The sequence below is a fragment of the Peromyscus californicus genome, unplaced genomic scaffold (assembly GCF_007827085.1).
Source record: "Peromyscus californicus insignis strain IS unplaced genomic scaffold, ASM782708v3 Scaffold_7__1_contigs__length_154581171, whole genome shotgun sequence".
NCBI lineage: Eukaryota > Metazoa > Chordata > Mammalia > Rodentia > Cricetidae > Peromyscus > Peromyscus californicus.
Genome location: NW_026294595.1, coordinates 16,209,636 through 16,232,736, shown reverse-complemented (window position 1 = coordinate 16,232,736; position 23,101 = coordinate 16,209,636).

Below are 23,101 nucleotides of genomic sequence, written 5' to 3'. Positions count from 1 at the left end.
ATGTCTCTTTAAGGAGTTTGTGGTGAGTCAAATGTATTGATTTAAAAATCTGTGGTAAGTAAGCTGTTGAGCAGTGAGGTGATAAAGGGTCTTGTAGTTCTAGACTTCTTCTCTTCAGACCAAACAGGGCCACTGAAGGGTTTTACGCAGGGTGTGATGTGATGAAGTCTGCATTGTAGGAGGATTTCGCAGGCAACCTAGAGAGGTAGCAGTTTGAGGTGGGTGGATAGTTATGCATTGGATCAGGTCCATGTGACAAATGCCATCCTTTGACCTCAGGTGGGTGGCCCATATATCTCCACCCGCTCTGTGCCCAGGAGACTTACCTACTGGCTGTTTCAATCTTTCTCTCTCTGTCTCTGTCTCTGTCTCTGTCTCTGTCTCTCTCTCTCTCTCTCTCTCTCTCTCTCTCAGTTGGGCTCTAGAAATGGAAGTACAGAAAGAGAGGGGAGTTCAAGTGGAGTTCTCTGTTCTTACAAGTTAGCAAGGACTACATTCTACTACAGATGGCCACAGCTTCTAAATTCTAGGTCATGTAGTATACCAGTGTCCTAGTTAGGGTTACTATTGATTTGATGAAATACCATGACCAAAAGAAACTTGGGGAGGAAAAGGTTTGTTTGGCTGATAGCCTGAACCATAATCCACTGGGGCAAGTCAAGGTAGGAATTCAAACCATAAGGGAACCTGGACACAGGGACTGATGCAGAGACCATGGAGGAGTGCTGCTTACTGGCTTTCTCAGCTTTCTTTCTTACAGAATCCAGGACCACCTGCACAAGGATGGCCCCACCCCAAAGGAGCTGAGTCCTCCCACTTCAATTACTAATTCAGAAAATGCTCTACAGGCCTGCCTACAGCCCAGTCTTATGGAGGCATTTTCTCAACTGAAGTTCCCTCCTTTCATATGACTCTAGCTTGTGTCAAGTTGATACAAAATTAGCCAGCACAATCAGCTACTGCTCAGTCCCCTGCTTCTTCTCCTCTAGAGAGGATGGTGGATTTCAACTGTCAGCAGTCACCTGCGCTTCCTTATTATAGCCCACTGTCATTATCACAAATACTCTCAACTTTGTAGTCCCTTCCACGTACCTCTTGAGTTTATGCTCTGTCCATTGTCAGGACCTAGGTCGTGCTAGGGGGCTGAAGTTTATTCTTCAGAGAATGGTGAGTGGGATATCAAAGGACTTTAGATCATTCAGTGTTGAGAGCTGATGTGTTTCCTGAAGAGGAGTGTCAGGTATAAAAGAGTTGGATAGTCTGAGTTTGAGTTAAGCAAACAGATGTTGCAGTGGTGGAAGAATTACTGGGAGAGAGAAGGAGGTGGGGGGAGAAAGAGAAAGACCACGTGGAGGAGAGAGAATATGGAAGGAGAGGCAATATGGAAAGAGAGGACACAGAGAGAGCACACCTGCTTTTTAGGCTGGGATGCCGTCGCAGGCTGGTGAAGTAATTAAGGACATAGTCCTTACATCCCAGATTTTCGCTTATTATTTTTAAAAAAAGCAGGTAGATGGGAATAGGGGCATCGTTTCTCTCAAAAGCTGCTTCCAGCTGACTATTGGACATCGGTTGGCTCTTGGAGGAATGGGGAAGAGGAGTCTTCCTAGGTGGACAGGCGTGGGATGCTGTCTGCCATCCATTGTTCTGGAGACATGTATCCCTCTTGGCTGTGGCTGGGAACTTTCTGTCTGACAAGATGTTGGTGACATAGAAAAAAGTTGATGATCTGTGGACTCCAGCTCTGTGGCGGTCCTGTACCATTAGCTGAACAGTGAGTTAGAACAGGGAACTGGGAAGGGAAAAGCTTGTGGTGTATGAGAATTTATTTTTTTTTGGAATTAGGGACAAGGCAAAGATCAGGGCCCTATCTGTATGCATGTGAGAAACACAGGCAGTAGATCTGGAGTGAGACAATGAGCTCTTATCTTAGCTGGACATCTTTTTCCATTAAGTAACTCTGAAAGTGCAATTAAATCTGGTGAGGTGGGTAAGGCTGTCCTCTGTACCCAACAATAAAGGAGAGGTGGCATCCCAAAACTCCCAGGACTGAGTCAGTGGCTCTGGTGTCCAGAAGGATAGAAACGAATTCCCTGCCATGTCTGTAGCCAAGCCTAGGTCTGTTGGAGATCTTAGCTCGATGTACCCATGCGTCTTGGCACCTGGGGGCAGTCAGCTGACTTGTTGTCTTTCTAGGCAGCACTTTTAACAAGGCTGTTGATGGCCAGGCAGGGCATTTGCTAGCCCGTGGCCTTTTCCTCACTTACAACAGGGACCCAACAGCTTTTGGGAGTCAGCAAGTGCCAGCACTTGGCAATTTTGTTTTCGGGCTTTTATCTCTTCCCTGGCACACCTTAAATGCCACAGATGACTCTTTTGCCTGTGGGGTCAGGAGCCTTGCTCTCCAGGTGCTTAAGTTTTAGTTGGGGAGGTCTGGGGAACAAGAAATGGATTTTACTCCATGTCCTGAATTTTTTTTCCTGATGATTGATGGTTTAAGGACAGCTTTTGGAAGATCTACCGGGCAGCAGACTATAAACTTATCCTTTTGGAAGACTTGTTTGAGGATATAAGCTGATTTTTGGCTTAAGAGCTATCCTAACTACTTTAAACGTATTTTATGGATCTTAGCCACTACCAGACCTGTCTGTGTTTCTCAAGGCAGTCTGAGAGTGAGTGGGTGGAGTTAAGGTGAGTTAGGGCAAGAGTCCTCAGAAGCCCAAGCCCACCCATTTGAGCCCACCCACTGCCAGCAGAAGTCAGACAGAAAAGGTTGCATAAGGCAGAGGCAGAAATGGGGAAGAGAGGGGTTTAGAGCTTTAGCAGAAAGCTTGGGGATAAAGTAACTCTTTTATTTGCCCATTCACTGGCAGAAGTTTCCACGAAGCTGTTATGTGGCCAGATTTATGGGTACCCACCCCTATCTGCCAGTGTAAGTGGTAAATGTATCCGCCCCTTTGTCCCATGGCTATAGCCGAGAGAAAAATAAAAAATTAAAATAACAAACCGGGATCAGACTCCAATCTGGGGCATCCCCAAGGAGTGAAGAGAGATCTAAGAATCAGCTCAAGTTAGCCTCACTCACTGTGGTGAAGAATCATGGCGGCAGCGTAGTGGGTAGCCATTCCAGCTTTGGTCTGGAAGTTCCAACCCCCACTGAGACTTTGGTAACTATCACGCCCACAAGGCGGGGCCAAGGGAGGGCCTGAAGACCCAAGATCAGGACGTGCGGTGCTCTCTTGCTGCAGGGAGCCCGAGGTGGATGGATGTTCTCCAGAGAACAACGCCAGACTACTGCTGCGTCTTTCCCAGAACCCTCAACCTACCTATCCCTTCATTTGTAAGTTATGCCATTAAATAAATCTCCTTTTAACTACGTGGAGTGGCCTTAATAATTTCACCAATACGGTAGCAGTAGTGGTAGCTGTTGGATGGGGGAGGAGGCAGCAGCAAGCGGCAGCAGTCACAGAAGGTCCTGGGTGGTCTATCGGAGTCTGAACGGCACCAGACGTTGGTTAAGCAGCCATGCTCGTGGCTGGCTGCCTCGGGGGTGGGGGAGTGGTGAAGGGGGGGGGGGACCGGCCATGCCGACAGATTTTGCAGTGGCGGAAGAATCACTGGGAGAGAGAGAAAGAGAGAGAGAGAGAGAGAGAGAGAGAGAGAGAGAGAGAGAGAGAGGAAAAAGAAAGAGAAAGACCATGCAGAGGAGAGGGAATACGGAAGGAAATATGGAAAGAGAGGACACAGAGAGAGGACGTCCGCTTTTTAGGCTGGGATGCCGCTGCAGGCTGGTGGCGTAATTAAGGACATAATCCTTACAATGCCTACAGGCTATATAAGACCTGGTAGCCATATTTGCCATGTGATTCCTCTCAGGCCCTCCTGAGGGTCACCCAGGAGTTGCTTTACTCTGTTCATTAAACCTGGATTTAATCAATTTGATTTGATTGGCTTATTACATAGGCAGTGGTGGATATCCAGTAACCAGGGATTCAAAACTTATCAGTTAAAAATTCAGAATATTACCAATCCGAGTTGTAGTTTATACATTGAAAACATTTTACATTTTTGTGTTAGTTATTTTTAAATTTGAAAATAAATTAAATCATATATGCCCAAGATCTATGGTGTGATTGTTATGCCCAGGTTGCAAGACCCCCAAGCAAGACCACCACAGAGCCAATATCTGATGTAAACACACAGAGGTTTGTTAATAACAGAGCAAGCCCGGGGCTTGGTCCGTATTCCAAACACTCGACATAGCGGGTGGAGGAGGACGGCCCCAGCACTCACTTGAAGGGGGTTTATATAGGAAAAATTTACATGCAGGGAATTACATATCTTGGGATTGGACAAGGGGGCTAGGGGTGAGGTAGTTCTTTGAAGTTACTGGCTGAACTATAAGCATGAGATTACTGATGGCTAACAGGATTTAGGGTATCTACAGAGACATAAGTTTTTTACTCCCTATGTCCTGCTTTTGCTGAACCCAGCATAGATACATTCAGATTTATTGTTCCAGTCCTATTCTCCCATAAGTTCAATTTCTGGTCAGTTGAGTCCATTACTCCCCATATCCTGTTTTACCAAGTCCGGGATATATAGATTTATTGTTCCAGCCTTATCTTCCCATGAGTTCAACTTCTGGTCAGTTCTAAAACTGCTGGTCAGCAAATACCTTTGTGGGGGGAAGCGTCTCTCAAGATGGCTACTGAATTTTCCCTTTCATGATGATTTGATACATGTATACTGTGTGTAATGATTGGCACAATCCAATCAATTAACATATCCATTATCAACCATGACTATTGTCTTAGTTAGGGTTTTTATTGCTGTGAAGAGACATCTTGGGGTCTCCAAGGCAATCCAGGCTTCAACTTCACAGCTTCACACAATGTTCTCTCTGGGCCTCCATTCAGGGACACCCCTGACATATGCCTGGCCTCAGTGGCTTTATTCTGTAACTTCTTTCTTCTAGCCTTAACTCTAAAGCCAGAACCGTGTGGCTGAAGCTGCCAAGTTCTGCTGCTTGCTTGGGCTGGAATGTGACCCCTGTTCAATTACATCTTCACCAGCTTTCTGTCTTCCACTGTCTAAACTTGGCTGTCCTGAAACTTTCTCTGTAGATCAGACTGGCCTCAAACTCAGAGATCTGCCAGCCTCTGCCTTCCCAGTATTGGGATTAAAGGCATACACTACCACACACAGCTCTAAGTTTTTCTTTAATTCCTTTTCACAAGTTGAAAATCTAGCTGGGTGGAATCTTGCCCTGAGGTCACCACTCCCTTTATTCCATTTCTTAATCTGTTTATCTCCTTGAACACAGGATTTAGTTCCCTTCCACTTTTTGGTGCTATTTTTCCACTCAATCAGCTTGATACTGTTCATTATATATCTTAGAGTTAACACTAATAACTACAAAACAGAGTCTATACTAGGCTGTTTTGAGATTTCCTCTGCCAAGGGAATTAATCCAAAACTCTTTACTTTAGCCTCAGGCAGACTCCTTGGAAAAGGGCAAAAAGCAGCCACTTTTTTCACCAAAATACCACAAGAATGATTGTAGGCAACATACTAAAGCTCTTCTCCTCTGAAACCTCTTGAGTGAGCCCCTCATAGTTCAAATAACTCTTAGCACTACTGTCTTCCATGTTCCTACTAGTATGAGTACGGCCCATGAAGCAGTACTTAAAGCATCCCACTGCTTTCCAAACCCAAAGGACCAAAGTCCAAATTCCTCCAAACAAACGCATGGTCCGGCCTATCACAGCAACACTCCAGTCTCTGGTGCCAACTTCTGTCTTAGGGTTTTTATTGCTGTGAAGAGACACCATGGCCATGGCAATTCTTATAAAGAAAGCATTTAGTTGGTGTGGCTTACATTTTCAGAGGTGTAGTCCATTATCATCATGGTGCAATATGGTGGCATGCAGGCAGATATGCATGGTGCTGGCTACATCTTGATAAGCAGGCGACAGGAAGTCAACTCTGACACCGGGGAATATTGTGACACTGTGAGTATTTCCACGATTGTGAAATTTTTTGCAATGAAAATGAGGACTATTTCTTTGACATGCTGATATTCTTTTCTTTGGATCTATTTCTAGAAGAGGTTATATTTCTGTTAGGTCAGCTGGAATGTTGGTTAACTTGTTCTAACTGTAACAGAATCCTGACATGATTTAAAGGAGTTAAAATTTAATTTAGCTTATAGTCTCAAAGAATTCACTGTTGAGCCGGGGCTCTGGTGAAGCCAAGCAGCACAGCAGTGGGAGCATTTCGTAGATTACTCACCTGAAAGGCAGGAAGCGGAGAAAGGGAAGTGGCCAGGACAAGATACGTTTTTTTTTAGTGACCTATTTCCTCTATATAGGCCCTACCTCATAGCTTCCACCACATTCAAATAATGCATGATATGATAAATCTAGAAGGGATTAGGCCACTGTCTATATCAGAGCCATTAGGATTCACTCACTTTCTCAAAGCCCATCGGCTTGTAACCAAGCCCTCAATATATGAACCTGTAGGGGACATTTCATATTCAGATCATAACAGATGGTTAATTCCATTCTTTCCAGGAATCTTCATCAGAGTGGCATCTCAGAACATCGTCCAGGAATGGGGTCATGTGAGGACAATTCTGAGTGCTTGTGAGAAAACTCCAAGAAAATAAGACAAGATTCTTATGACCTGTTTCTTCAAAATACAGAATTGTTTTTAGAATGTGTTTTCATGTTCTTCCCATGTGTAGCAGATAAGAGTGAAGAGTGAGTTTACTTTAGATTATTCACTAATGCTTGCTGTCGTTAATCAATTAAATGTTTAAACTATCCTTTATATGCCCCTGAGGAAAAACATGCTTTTGCTACATGTGTTTTTTCCTTGTGATTGTATACAGCTTGAACTCATGAGAACTTTACTCAGGTGACCCTTCTTAACCCTCAGAGTATAAATTGGAAGACTGCCCCCACATCGGCCTATTACGGAGGTAAATTCAACCTTAAGAGGGTTGGGAGCTATAAGCTCTAAGGAGGTTAAACAAAGTGCTACAGAATTACACCGTGTAAGTCCAGAAGGCATAATGGCAGTCTTACAGACTTAGGTTATTCATGTTCCAATTACTCTTTGGGGAAGAGACTTTCTACAACAAACTAATGCAGAAATCTATATTCCCACCTCTAATGCTGCCTATTCTTCACAAGCATGAGGCTGATGACAAGAATGGGGTTCAAAAAGGAAAAGGACTAGGAAGAGTTACAAGGGACTCCGGAACCTATATTCCCACACGGACAAAATCACAAATATGGACTGAGTTTTTCACAGGAGGGGTCACTGAAAAAAATACCACCTATAAAAATTACATGGAAATCCAGTGAGGCTGTCTGGACACCTCAATGGTCCCTCTCTAAAGAAAAGTCACAGGCTCTTCACCAGTAAGTCAGAGAACAGTTGGAGAATGGGCACATAGAACCCTCTTTTTCTCCCTGGAATTCTCCTGTTTTTGTAATTAAAATCTGGTAAATGGAGACTGTTGATTGCCTTACAGAATGCTAATGCCACCATGTGGCAAATAGGAGCTGTACAGCCTGGTTTCCCTATGCCCACAGCTATTCCTAAAGTTAGGCCTTTAATCGTTTTAGATTTAAAGGATTGCTTCTATATGATACATATTCATCCTGACAATAAGGTGCATCTCACCTTTCCTGTTCCCTCACTCAATCATAAAGAACCTCAGCTTTAATATCAATGGCCTACATTACCTTAAGTTATGACAAACTCCCCTGCTATGTGTCAATACTATGTAGGAAAGGTTTTAGAGCCTGTGAAGCAGGTCTTCCTTCAGGCTTATATTATTCATTATATGGATGACAACGTGTTAGTCACCTTCAAAGGGAAAGAGCTACAATCTATGTATGACATGACTCAGGATATGCTACATAAAAATGACATTATTGTTGCACCTGAAAAAGTACAATGGTCAACACTGTGAAATATTTGGGACAACTAGTTGCTAAAATAACTGTTAAACCACACACACACACATACACACACACACACACACACACACACACACACACACACACACACACACAATTTCCATTAGAGGAGACAATTTAAAAACAGTGAACAACTTTCAGAAATTATTAGGAGGTATTAATTTGCTACATCCTACTTTTGGAATACCTACTTATGCATTAACCAATCTATTTAAAACTCTAGAAGGAGAGGCAACATTGGACAGTCCTTTTATATTATCCTGAGAGGCAAAGGAAGAACTACAGGTATTTGAATCCATAAGGGCCAAAAAATACTAACTGTTTATCTTACTCTTCTTGCTCAATTGGTAAATCAGAGGAGGACCCAACGTCAATTATTTGGATTGATCCTTGCTATGTTTTATTACCCTTAACTAACAATCAGATTTTTTTCAACATAGTATTTGTATTGATCATTTGGGAATTTCACATCATGCACCCCAGTCACACTCACCTCCCAGTCCTCCCACATCTATCCCCCACCCTTTTAACCTCTCCCGACAAAAAAAGGAGGAAGAGGAGAAGGAGGAGGGGGAGGAAGAGAAGGGGGGCAGGAAATCAAGCCCAATTGTGTTGTCCATATACTCACTGGAGCATGGTCAAACTCCCAGCCCCTTAAAGAAAACAGAGTCCTTCTCCACCCCCTACAGAAGCCATCAGTTGTGGAGAGCTACACTTCAGCATCCTTATTACAATTTCTAAGAGTTCTCTTTGATGGCTTCCTTTTTAGGTTGTTACTTTTGGGTTGGGGGTTGGGAGGTAGGGGTTGTCACAGAAGCCTTCTATGTCCCTCCTTCTCAACTGTGAGTCTGCAATCATTGATACCACTGCAAAAGTAGCTTCCTTGCCCTTTACAGTCAGTGGGAGCACGGATCATGGGCTTCTACATGGTTTCTGGTGACAGCACAGACCATGAACATCCACATGGTCACCAGCACCAGCAAGTGCCAAGGACCTCTGTTTGCTCTCTGGTGGCAGTACAGGTCATGGACATCAACAAAGCCCTCTGCTGAAGCATGGACCATGGGCACCATCATAGCCTTCCAGCAGCAGCACAGGCCATCAACAGCAGAGGACAACAACATGGCCTCTGGTGAAACATGGCCCACAGCCTTGTAACAGCCTGGCCCATGGACATCAACATGGCCTCGGGTGGCAGCATAGACCACAGACAGACCATAGACATCAACATGGCCCCAGGTTGCTGCACAGGCCACCCACATCAACATGGCCCCATGTGGCAGCACAGCCCATGGACTTTGACATGGCTTCAGGCAGTGGCACAGACCACTGACATCCCCCACTACCTTAGGTGGCAACACTGGCCATGGACTTCAACACGGCCCTTGGCTGCAATAGGACCACAGACCCAAGCATGGGCTCCAGCAACAACATGGACCACAGACATCAACATGGCCTCAGGTAGCTGCACAGGCCACCCACATCAATGTGACCCTCAGTGGCAGCATGGCCCACAGACATCAACATGGCTTCAGGCAGTGGCATAGACCACAGACATCTACACAGCCCTCCGTGGTAACATGGGCCTTAGATGTCAACACAGGCCCTGGCTGCTATATGGCCATGGCCTCAGACATGGCCTTCAGCAGCAGCATGAACTACAGACATCAGCATGATTTAGTGGTGGCACAGACTACAAATATGCGCATGGACCTCGGGCTTCATCACAGCCTGGGGCAGCAGCATGGACCATGGATACCAATATGGCCTCCAGAGGAAGTATGGACCATGAAGGTCTTTTGAGGAAGTCCAATCCAGAAAATGAGCCATTCTTCATCTCAGACATCTATCTGCTATACTTGGGAGGGACACAAAATGCATCCCAAGAGCAAACCCATGTTTTGAAGGAACTGAGGTCTGAAGAATCTTGTCTTGCTTTCTTAGTGTGTTCTCTCACAGAATTCTCCTCACACAGCTCCATTCCTGGACCATGTTCTGACACCTGATTGATTGTCAAGCCTAATCTCACTCTTTCTTATGTGTGTAATCTCTTCTTAATCCACAGCAGTGAATCCCAGTCCCTCGTAGGATCATGCCAGTAAACACATGGTCTAATGCCTGAAAACATAGCTAGTCTGGTGTCAGGCTCAAAAGCAGTAGTAACTAAACAACTGTTCACTCTTCATGATGTTGAGGCCCTTTTACACCACTGCCTTGGGTAGTTTTCAAACACCTCACTATTTTGGCTACAGCCCCAAAATGTCATTACTGAGTTAAATCTTAGCTATCTGGTTTTTTTTTTTTTTCTAGGCTTTCACTGGTCTTGGGAGTTTGGGAGATGGCAGGAAGTTCCTCATACATATTGCCACACTTTCCACCTAATATTCCTAGGCAAGCAGAGGCCTAGAGTGGTGTTCCAACGGATTGCTTCTATATAGGGTGAAGGAGGAGGGGAGCTAGCCACAAAAGGAAACCAGAATATCTGGCATGAAACTCAGAGCCTTGAGCAATTCACTAGAAGATAAACCAGATGTCAGAGCCATCTGGTTGGTCTGCCCACCTGCCCAGCCCCTTGTTGCTGAGTCTGATTGAGCTATCTAAAGCAACATCCTGGGATCTCTGCCTTTGAAACACCCCAGATGAGTCTCTCTACAGTTACGTTTATCTCCTCTCTAACAGTCTTCCATATCCAGTAGCGCTCTTTCTCCTCAGTTCAAAACCACATGAGGAGCCTCAAAAATAACAGTCCTTCCTCCTGAATTCACAGAAGAAAATGAATGAATGAATAAATCAAACCACATTCATCAGGTGTGTGAGGAACTCCATCTGCACAAGGTAGATGTTCTCCATCTTTAACTTTCATCTGAATGACCAAAAGAAGCTGTTTAACACAAGACAGGGTCTCATTCTTACCATTTATTTGTATGTAGGTCTGAGGGACACTAAGGATTTGTATTTCAAACAAGCTCCCAGTGATGCTGATGCGCTGGTTGATGAACCATACTTGGGAATGTTTTAGAATTCTGTGTTTTAGAATTCACAGGGCCCTTACACCTGTTGTAATGTCACAGAGCCATAATGCACTCCAATTTGCAGGGGTGAAGCTGTTCAAGTAAAACAACTTACCCTAAGTCTTTAGCTCTTCAGCTAAGAGCCTTCTAACACTGACCAGGCAGTGAGTGTCTGAAGGCAGGTAGACAAGGCTTTGGCCCTGACTAGCTCAGCCTGGGGTATCGGCACTGCAAATGGCAATTAGATTAGTTTAGCCCTGTTAAAAGGAAATATGAAACCTGCTGCCTTGAAGAGGTGTCCTTATTGGCAAATGTAATTAGATCATACTTATCATCTCCAGGAGGTTGCATTGCCTCCCCTAGTAGACCCTGACCTATCCCCTCCTGGACCCTGTGACATCACATTCCTGCCTTCTGTTTTGTCTTTTTTCCACAGCTTTCATACCATAGGGTCACATTTGGAGTAAGGACATTGCTTCTCCCTGATTTTACTCTTCCCTTCTCTGTAGCTGTAGTTCCAGTTCCTGCCACCTTCTGGCATTCTCTGATGCTGCAGAAACCTGCCATTTTTCCAGTGGTGTTTCCTGCCATTTTTCCCAACAGAACCCTACACTCTTGAATGCTTTCAATATACATTCCATGGAACAATCCTTTTATACACTGTGAAGATTTGTCACTGCGATTGTTTTAACAAGGAAGTTGACTGGCCAATTGCTGAGCAGGATAAAGTTAGGTGGGAGAGCCAAACTGAGAATGCTGGGAAGAAGAAGAGCAGAGAAAGGACAGATGTCAGAAGATGCAGAGAAAGCAGAAGATGTAGAAAATGAGGTAACAAGCCATAAGCCATGTGGCAAACATAGATAAGAAATATGGATTAGTTTAAATGTACGAGTTAGCTAGTAACAAGCCTGAGCCATTGGCCGAGCATTTACAATTAATATTAAGTTACCATGTCAGTTACTTGGGAGCAGCTTGAGGGACAGAAACTTCTACCTACATATACACATGGACATTGTTTTATTAGATTAACTTCTCAGGTCTTTTATTTCCTTTCTTGGAATGGCTTTGTAAGATTCTGCCTAGCTTAGCCACTTCCTGTCAGGTGACTCCAGCCCTTCATAGGTTTCAGAATTCAACCTCTGTGTCCTCACATTTCAGATCCTTCACTTTTTATCTCTTAAGTTAGAATGTCCTTTGACCCACAAACTCCAAAATTGATTTAATCTTTTACCCTTTGACCTTTTGTTACACTATTCAGGCTCTCAGTTCCTTTCCTGTCCAGCTTAATTTCCAAGACCCATCACCACACTCATTGCCTTGCATCACTGTCATTCTCAACACCTCTTCCTTTTCTAGTCTCTTTACTTCATTGTCCAAATGTAGAAAAAATACAGCCCTGGCTAAGATGAGCCCTGATGAAGACTGAAAAATTATATATGCATACATATGCATGGACGGGCTTTGATGTGTCACTATACTTCTGCGGCCATCACACACTGTTTTTGTTTGGTCTTCTAGATTCCTTGGTGGCTATTTTATGCTTCTTCCCTTTCCTCTCTAAACTCCAACACCTCCTCCTCACTTTTAGCTATGACCTCATTTTCTGCTTCACTCAGAGCACATAAGCAACCAGAATATAAATTCCACATGTGTACCTGCTGTCCATTACAATGTCCCCACACCCGGTTCTTCCTTTTATTGCTCAGGGTAAGTTGCCCATGCTGTCACCTAAGCTTATTCTTTGCACTGTGCAGGTATCCCAACCTCTCTCATCTGCTCAAGAAAGGCTCCATCAGGTCCACGTATTACCCTACATCCTCACAATTTTCTGACCTGACCTGTGGGTCAGATCCACCTGCACACTCACATCCTCTTTCTCCTCCATCCCTCCTCCACACTGCTCTTAAGCTCAGAAAACTCCTCAAGTGCTGTAGATGCTTTCTGTGATCTCTCTTAGTCCCTTTAAACTCATACCCAGATCCACCCCAAGGTGACTTTTGTGTTCATCACTGCACTTAAACCAATCTTGCCAAGTTTGTCACTAGCTTCCTCTTGTATCTTTTTGTGACTTTCTTCTCTCATTTGATCTACCACACATGTTATTTGATAAATGATCCAAGCTGGAACACCTCTAAGGAACGAAAATAATAATATTCCTATCTGTACAAAAGGCATAACCTGGTACCTCTGGTAGTCTGGTACTCTCCTAAGACTCATCTGAAAGAGCAACCTCTGGGATGATTGTCTCACTTTGCTCTGCAATCCATGCTGCCCTGGTTTCATCCTCCTCTAGCTGATCATTTTAATTCCTTTCTGATTCTGTCTCACTCTCTAATCTATAAAGCTTTGCTCCTCAACCAAAATGATTTTCTTCACCTGGATACATTTGGCAACCATGATTCCTAGTGTTGCTGCTGGCAACTAGTGGATAGAGGCCAGAAATACTGATAAAGATCAGGTCAGTCCTCATAACAAAGGATTATTTAGTCCCAAAGGTCAAATGTCTACTATAGAAATCCTGATTAAAATATTAGCCTTTGGCATTCTCTTTCCTTTATCTGTATCCATCCTTTTTTTTTTCTTTTTTTCTTTTTTTTTTTTTTTTGTAGGCTTTATGGTTTTACCTTAGTAGAATCCTGCATTCGGTAATAAATTAGGTCTCAAATGCACTTTGTACAAAATGCAGGGAGTGGAGAAAGCAGCTTCTGCTTCCCTTCTGGGAAGCACACTAGAGCTGACCCTGTTGTTGGCAATGCAGGTGAGCCAGCCCTGAGGGCATGAGAGCAAGAGAGCTGACCCATCCCAAAAAGTCCCCTACAGCAATCAGGAGAGAGGACCCTGCACCTTGCCAGGGCAAAATAGTAGAGCTGTCCCTGGTAATGTGAGTGAGGAGGACCCAGCTCTGAGAACCTAAGAGCAGGAGGACTGGCCCTTCCCCTTGCTGTAGGCTGCATTTGGTGAGCGTGCCAAGTCAATGCTGGAGAGCTCCTCTGGGTAGTGACCCTGAGGGAAAGCTGAGGAACTGACCAATTCAGCTACTACCCAGGCCCAGAACCAGGGCTATAAGTTGGCCCACCCCAACATCCACTTCATCTATGAACTGATGGAGCATGTGAAGGGGAAGAACCTACAAATCCAAAAAAATTAAAAATAAACAGCAGGATCTCCATGACACAGGACAATAGAATATCCAAGAGGAGCCCCAAGGAGAGCCCATTATCTGTGGTATAGCAGAAACCAAAGACCTTGAGCCAGACCAGTGACTCAGCAATGAACACTTACAAGTAAAGATGTATGGACTAAGGGGTAACTGTGTGACTCACTGAGCCATTGCAGCTCCCATAACAAGATTCTTTTCTTTTTTTCTTTTGTTTTTATTTTTGTTTCAGTTCTTTGTTTTGCTTTGGTTTTTTTGTTTTGTTTTGTTTTTCTTTTAAATTTGGTTTTTTGTGGGGGAGGTTGCAAGGGCAAAGAGTGGACTTGAGGGGACAGGAAGATAAGTGAGATCAGAATTCGTCATCTGAAATCTACAAAGAATCAATAAAAGTAAAAGAAAAAAGTGCTAGCATAGTAATGCACATATGTGAACAGAAACAACTAAAAAAAGCAGAGTGTGTTCTTAGACATTAATAAAAAAGACCTAGGGAATGTCTCCAGCTAGCCTGTGAGTACCTCTCTCCTCTTCCCTTCTCTTCCCTTCTCTTCCCTTCTCTTCTCTTCCCTTCTCTTCCCTTCTCTTCTCTTCTCTTCTCTTCTCTTTTCTCTGTCTCTCTCTGTCTCTCTCTGTGTTCCTCTGTCTCTGTGTCTGTCTGTCTGTCCCTGTCTCTGTCTCTCTGTGTCTGTCTGTCTGTCTCTCCTGTGTGTGTGAAACACATTCATCTTCTCCCCTGCTGTAGTTAGGCACCACCTTGTGGCAGTAGTTTCTTAGGTTGGGTATCTGGATACAGTGGACTGGAATGCCTACAATGTTTCCAGTTCCTAGTGATAACTTTGATTTTCCAGTTGACTGTCATTTGTAAATTGGATCAGAAGAATACCTGAGTTGAGTGCACTTTCCCCTGACCCACACTTCCCTGTTTCTCGGACACAATGTGTTTTGACTATGCCTAACAAAATGCAGTGGCTCAAAGAATAAACTTTGAGTATCTATCATATGAGGTGATTACTCTGGGTGTTTGTCTTAGTCAGTTTACTGTTATAAAAAATGCCGTAGCTGGGTAATTTATATCTAATAGAAATTTCCCATAATTCTAGAGGCTGGAAAGTCCATCAGAGTCAGTGTCTGGTGAGTGCTTACTCTCTGCTTCATGTGACAGATGGTTTGCAAATGGGAAAATTGCTGTGTCTTCAAGCCCTTTTATCAGGACACTAATCCCATTCACCCAATTAGCTCCCAAAGGCACTACTGCTTAATACTATTATACTGAGAATTAACTTACAGAACAGATTTTGGTAAGTTACAAACATTCAGATCTTGGCAGTGTTTAATGCTGAATGACCAGCAATTTGTTGTAAGAATGTTAAAGGAAAAGAGAATAATTGACACTCTCTAAGCTGGACTCCTGAGTCTTTACTCTCTGGGGACCCAGTGTTCAAATACTTGAACCTATGGGGGACATTTCTCATTCAATCACCATAGTAACCAAGAGCAGTGTCAATATCTCACTGACCAACAACTCCAAAATCAGTAACCCATTCCTGGTACTGGGATTTTGGTTAGCCTATGATGTCTAGGAGGGGCATTGTCCCCACGTTAGAGTAACTTCACTTAAACTCCTTTTACATGTGTATTTGAATATATTTTAGGAAGCTTCTACAGTGGTAGGTTCTAACACAGCTTTTAAAAAGGTCTTTAGTGATAGTTATCTTTCTCCCTTTTCCTTCTCTACCCTGAACTCACATCCCTAAACCCACTTAATCCTTCTTGTTCCATTATTCCACATTTGGCTTTATTTACACCACCTGCATCTTGTCTACCCTTTCTTTAAGGATCCTCCCCAATGACTCCTTGGTAGTTCCTTGGGCTCCATGGGTATTCCAGTTAATCACACATATCTAAACTCAAAGCTAGTATCCACATATGCTCAATAACATGTGGTGATATTGTGTTCCCCAATATATTATGCACCCTAATAAATTTATCTGGGGTCAGAGAACAGAACAGCCACTAGATATAGAGGCCAGAAAATGGTGGCACACACACCTTTAATCCTAGCATTCTGAAGGCAGAGATCCATCTGGTTCTCTGTGAGTTCAAAGCCACACTGGAAACAGCCAGGCATGGTGACACATGCCTTTAATCCCAGGAAGTGATGGCAGGAAGCAGAAAGGTATATAAGGCGTGAGGACCAGGAACTAGAGCCTGGTTAAGCTTTTAGGCTTTTAGAAGCAGTTAAGCTGAGATTCATTTCGGATGAGGACTCAGAGGATTTCAGTCTGAGGAAACAAGATCAGCTGAGGAATTGGCCAGGTGAAGTTAGCTGTGGCTGGTTGTTTCTCTGATCTTTCAGTGTTCACCCCAATACCTGGCTCTGAGGTTTTTATTAATAAGACCCTTTAAGATTTGTGCTACAATAACATGTGAATCTTGTCTTCCTGGGTCTGGATTACCTCCATTAAAATGATTATTTCCACTTCCCTGAAATTTTCATAATTTCATTTTCCTAACAGCTGAATAATCTTCCATTATGTAAATGTACTACATTTTCATTGTCCATTCATCTGTTTGTAGACAGCTAGGTGGTTTCCACTTTCTAGCTATTGTGAACAGAGCAGCCATGAACATGGGTAAGCAGGTATCCCTAGAGTAAGATATAAGGTCCTTTGTGTTTATGCCCAAGAGTAGTATCACTGAATCATATGGTAGATATATTTCTAGCTTTTGGAGAAAAGTCCACACTGATTTTCATAGTGGCTGTACCAGTTTTCATGCCCACTACTAGTGAACAGGTGTTCCCCTTTTCCCCCACATCCTCACCAGCATTTGTTTTCTTTCTTTTCTTTTTTCTTTTTTTAATCTTTGACGCTCTGACTGGGATAAGGTAAAATCTCCAAGTAGTTTTGATTTGCGTTTCCCTGGTGGCTAAGGATGTTGAATATTTTACAAAAGTGTTTCTCAGCCATTTTTATTTTATTTTTTGAGAACTCTCTGTCTAGTTTAGTGGTCCTCAGCCTTCCTAATGCTGCAATCCTTTAATATAGTTTTTCATGATATGGTAACCCCCCAACCACAAAATTATTTTCATTGCTACTTTGTAACTGTAATTTTGCTACTGTTATTAATCTAATGTAAATATCTGTGTTTTCTGATGGTCTTAGGAGATCCCTGTGAAAGGGTCGTTCAGCCCCCACGAGGTCCCAACCCACAGTTTGAAAACCACTGGTCTAGTTCCATTCCCCACTTTTTTTTTTTTTTTTTTTTGGTTTTTCGAGACAGGGTTTCCCTGTGTAGCTTTGCGCCTTTCCTGGGACTCACTTGGTAGCCCAGGCTGGCCTCGAACTCACAGAGATCCGCCTGGCTCTGCCTCCCGAGTGCTGGGATTAAAGGCGTGTGCCACCACCGCCCAGCCCATTCCCCACTTTTTAATTGAGTTGTTTGTTTACTTGGTGTTTGCTTTTCAAATTCTTTGTATATTCTAGATATAGATATACTTCTCACAGAAGTATAGCTGGTAAAGATTTTTTTCCCTATTTGGTAGTTGAATGATTGAGTCTTTTGCTGTACAGAAACTTTTTGGTTTCCATGAGGTCATATTTATCAGTCGTTGACCTTAATGTCTGTGCTATCAAGTACTGTTCAGAAAGTTCATTCCTATGCCAATGAGTTCAAACACAGTCCCTGCTTTCTTCTCTGCCAGATTCAGGGTATCGGGTCTCATGTTGAAGACCTTGATCTATTTGGAGTTGAGTTTTGTGCAGGGTGAGATAAGGATGAAGTTTCACTCTTCTGCACAAGTAGATTCCCAGTTTGACTGGAGCCATGTGTTGATGATTCTCTTTTTTTCTATAATGGGTATTTTTTACCTTTTTATCAAAAATTGGATTGCTGTGTATGGACTTATATCTGTGTCCTCAATTCTAGTTCATTGATCAACACATCTGGGTTTTTTTTATGATGGTTTTATTACTACAGCTTTGTAATATAACTTGAAATCAGGAGCAATGACAAGTCCAACACTATTTTATTGTTTGAGCTTATTTTTGCTATCCTGAGTCTTTTGACTTTCCACATGGAATTCAAGATTTTTTTTCAGTTCTGTGAAGAACTGCATTGGAATTTTAATGCAGATGCTTTTTGGTAGGATGGCAATTTTCACAATATTAATAATACCCATGAACATGGAGGTCTGTCCTTTTTTTGGTATCTTCTTCAATTTCTTTCTTCAGTGTCTTTACATTTTTGTTGTCAAGTCTTTAACTTCCTTGGTTAGATTTATTCCAAGATATTATTTTTATGCTGTTGTGAATGGATTGTTTCTTCAGTTACTTTCTTGAAACATTTTGTTGTTGCTCTTAAAGCAATGTATTATTTTTTAATTTATTGCTTCATTTTTGTTTTGTTTTTATTTTTATTTATTCTTCCCTCATATATTATATCCTGACAGCAGTTTCCTCTCTCTCCACTCCTCACACACACACACCTCCCCTCTCCCCCAGATCCACATCTCTTCTGTTTCCCTTCAGAAAAGAGCAGGCCTCCCAAGGATATCAACTGATCATGGCCGAAGAAGATGAAGTAAGACTAGGCACAAACCCTCATATCGAGGCTGGATGAGGCAACCCAGTAAGAGGAAAAGGGTCCCAAGAACAGGCAAAATATCCAGAGATACCCTACCCCCACTGGTAGGAGTCCCACAAGAACACTAAGCTACACAACTGTAACATAGAAAGCAATGTGTTTTCTTCTACTTGATCCATTCTATTGGTGAGGTTTTCTATTGAGTTTTTTATTTTTCTGACTAAATTTTCCACTTCAAGTTTTATTTCAGTTTGGCTTTTCTTATGAAATTCTTTTTCTTTATTAAATTATTTTTCATGTCTTATACTTTTTTCTTTATTTCATTTAAATGTTTAAATTCCAATGCAGTTCTTTGCCTTCTCCATTATAGCATTTATTCATATTCTTTTCAAGTTCATTGGACATGTTTGTTCTTTGTGTGCAGAGGGAAGTCATAGGTCTTTAAGTGTCTTTCTTCATCACTTTTCAACCTTATTTTTTTGAGACAGGGTCTCTCACTGAACCCAGAGCTCACTAATCCTTTTACATACCAACCCCTCTTCCCCCTCCCTCCTCTTCTCCCACTCCCCCCCACACCTACTCCTATCCCATCCCCATCCCCTCCTCATAGAGGGTAACTTATTGGTGAAATTATTAAGGCCACTCCACGTAGTTAAAAGGAGATTTATTTAATGGCGTAACTTACAAATTAAGGAATAGGTAGGTCGCGGAGTCTGGGGAAGGTGTATCACAGTCCAGCGGTGTTCTCTGGAGCTCTGCTCAGTCCACCTCTCCAGTCCAGGGTCCTGCAACAGAGCGCGCCCGCCGATCCAGATCTCGTGTCCCCCCCCCCCCCCCCCCCCCCCCCCCCCGCGCCTCCCTTGGCCCCGCCTTGTAGGCGTGACAGTTGCCGAAGTCTCAATGGGGGTTGGAACTTCCAGATCAAAGCTGGAATGGCTACCCACTACAGTAACTGCCTAGATTTTTTTCATGTGGATGTTATGGATAGGAATTCAGGTCCACAGGCTTGCACAACACTTTACTGACTGCACTACCTCCCCAATCATGTAGACAGCAATTTCCATCATGATCCTTTATCTCTGTTGATAAACACTAAAACCAAAGCAACCTTACTAAGAGTCGAGTCTCTGCATTTTGGAGTCAATTGACAATTGGAGGTTTATGTAATTAGAGACGAGCAAATCCTATTTAAACCAAGTCACAGAAAAAGACAGCAATTTCTAGAGCACTTTATGTCATGCAACAGCAGAACCAGAACTGAAGGATGGATTCTTGTTTCTGGCCTGTCTATCCTTGTTTCCTGAAGTGGAATGTTGGGAGGTAATACAGTGAGATCAGCAATGATGTGGAGTAGGTGACACACTCCGAGTAAGCCTTGGCTCCATCCCTCAGGGGGATGCATGACTCAGTTAGCAAGGGTACCTTGCCCTCCCAACACAGCACCTAAACTCCTATCATAATGACTAAGAGACTTTCTGAAGTGTGCAGCCTTTCCCACACCTCTGCAGGTGAATCATGTTTTGTTAAAACCCACAAAGATCAGTCAGGCTTGGTGGGGCACACCTTTAATCCCATCACTCAGGAGGCAGAGGCAGGCGAGTCTCTGATTCAAGGCCAGCCTGGTCTACAAAGTAAGTTCCAGAACAGTCAGAGCGACTCAGAGAAACTCCATCTCTAAAAAACAAACAAACAACAAAAGAAACCCCACAAAGAGTCTGATACAGTTTGATACATTATCCTTCCATAGAAAATTACTTATTTCATTTAGGTGTTACACAAAGCTAAAAAGAGTTAATGTTTGTTATTTTTAAACTTTCTTTGGTTTTCTCCATTTTCATTTCCCTTTTTGGTTATTTTGCTCTTTTCTAGTGTTTTGAACAAGTCTTGGTGTGATAGACAGCAGCTAATCTACCCTTTAGCTACACCTGCAGACTAGGCTCGGCTCAGCCACAGTACCATTATTTTTTTAAGCAAAAAAGAAGGATTTTTAACACCTGTCGTTTGTTGGTTTAAAATGTCACTGGACCAACTCTTGTTGGGCCCATGCCAGTGTCAGCCCTGAGTGGCGGAAAGGTAAGTGTCATTAGCAAGAACTGCTTGTCAACATACTGCGTTTTAGACTAGGGCGGTGACAATACCACAGAAACAACAGAGAAATTAGAAACCAGGAGCCACACGGAAACTACTCCAGAGTTTGGATGTCCTGAACACAAGAGGCCAGTCAACACGGCAGACAAATGGAAGGACAGTCAGGGTCTCTTTTCCCCAAAAGCCCCGGATAAGGCTAATTTTATAGACTGATCCTACCAAACTTTTGAGGAGCAATTAATTCCTGCTGTATCCAAGTTATTCTAGGCAGAAAATGAAAGGTTATTCAGATTCATGAGGATAGTGTATTTTTTTACTTTAGAACCGGAAAAGAATGGTGGTGATGTTAGTAGGCAATGTGGTATCACACCGTTTGGTTGCTAATGAAAAAGTTCTAAAAACGGCAAATAAATGAACAAAATACCAATAGTTCTTCAAATCTACCTGTATTAAGGTTTATCCTACAAACACAAAAAAGCTCATTAGGAAAATGGTTACATAAATATAGCTAAAATTATGTTATCTCACTTGACACAAAAAGGCATTTGATAGCTTTCCACATTTATTTCCAACTTAAAAAAAAAACTTTACAAATTAGGAATAGTGGGAGAGTGTTTCTTTAACCTATGTGTCAATTCTCTTTAAAATCAGTAGTAAGACAACAGAGCCCATTCAGTAGTGCAATTCAGTACCTGGGTAATACTTTGGGATAAGAACTGAGAAATCTAGGTGTGGTGGCCCACTCTAGCCAAGCTCTCTGCCACTAAGCTAGGCCTAAGTCCTTGTTTTTCTAATATCTTGGCAATATCCTGGAATAAAGTTAATTTGTTAACAAATTTTGGGTCTATCAATTATTTTGTGGGACTTGTAGTAAAATATTTTTAAAGATAACAACTGTTTAAAAATTAATTCTCTGCCAGGCGTGGTGGTCTATGCTTTTAGTCTCAGTGGGAGGCACAGGCAGGTGGATCTCTGTGAGTTCAAGGCCAGCTTGGTCTACAGAGTAAGTTCCAGGACAGCCAGAGCTACACAGTGAAAGCCTATCAAAAAAAAAAAAAAAAAAAAATCAAAAAACAACAACAAAAGAAAAGAGTTAATTCTCTGAAGCCATAAAGTTTTCTGTGAGTTTTGCCTGTAAACATATTTTACTATATTATAGATACTTATTTTACAGTCGTTATCATGCATAACTTTTGATTAAAGCTAGAAAGTCTCAGATTCCCAAGGCAACCATATTTACTTTCAGGTGAAACAAGAAAAAATTTAAAAATCACCAATCAGGGCTATATCACAGAATACCTCAGTTTCTATTTGACTACCCCATTCATTACTTTATTCTTTAGCCCAAATGCCTTACTTACATGAAAAAAAATATTGACAGCATCAATAGAACTGCTTGCTGCAAGTTTGGGGTTTTGGTTTGTTTGTTTGTTTAGCATAATAGGTTCTTGGCTTTACTGTGCTTAACCCAAGGACCTAGGGTGCCAGACACTCAGTCACCAAAGACTGATCTGGGACAGTGACCCCAGAGTTCATTTGTTGATGCCAGTGATAAAGACACAGGTACTCCTGTGAGCAGGCAAAGCAGAAGCAAACTTTATTAAGAGATATTAAGGAAAACTAAGAAATTAAGGAAAAAGGCAACACCCAAGTGTTAGGAGGGTAGGTACTCAACAGAGAAAAAAATAAAAAGCATTGAACTTCCTTGTCTAGGGGTTTTGGCTATGGCAGAAACTAGACAACGGCTGAGGCAATTTCTGTCCCATTGACTAGTTCTCTGGAGTGTGATGGGTTGAGCCAATGGAGGATGCACACACTCTATGCATGTTCAACTGGACCTGGAGATGACCAAGCACTGCAAGAGTGGCTAGACCCTCTGGCCTTCGTCTGTACCTGACTTTGTGAGTCATTTGCTGGGATTGTTCCTTCTGATCTTGCAGGTGTCTCAGTAATTATACTCCCCCTTGTTCTCACAGCTACCAAGAAGTAGTTGTAGGGGTTCTTAGTTAATGCCTTTCTACAAGGTGGTCTGAGGCCCCTTTTCCAGAATAGGCAAAGACTTTCTTAGAGCCCATCTTTACGATTAGCTGAATTAGAAGCCAGAGGCCACTGGGCCTGCTGACCCTGGCAAAGAGCTCTACCTTTCCTCTTACCTATCAGTTTGGTTGTCTTATGCACAGCTGGGAGCTCTTTGTTTCTCATCCTGGCTTGGCTGTTTAAACCCTAAAATTCCTGTTAATTAGCCTCGGTGCCGATTGTTAATGAAC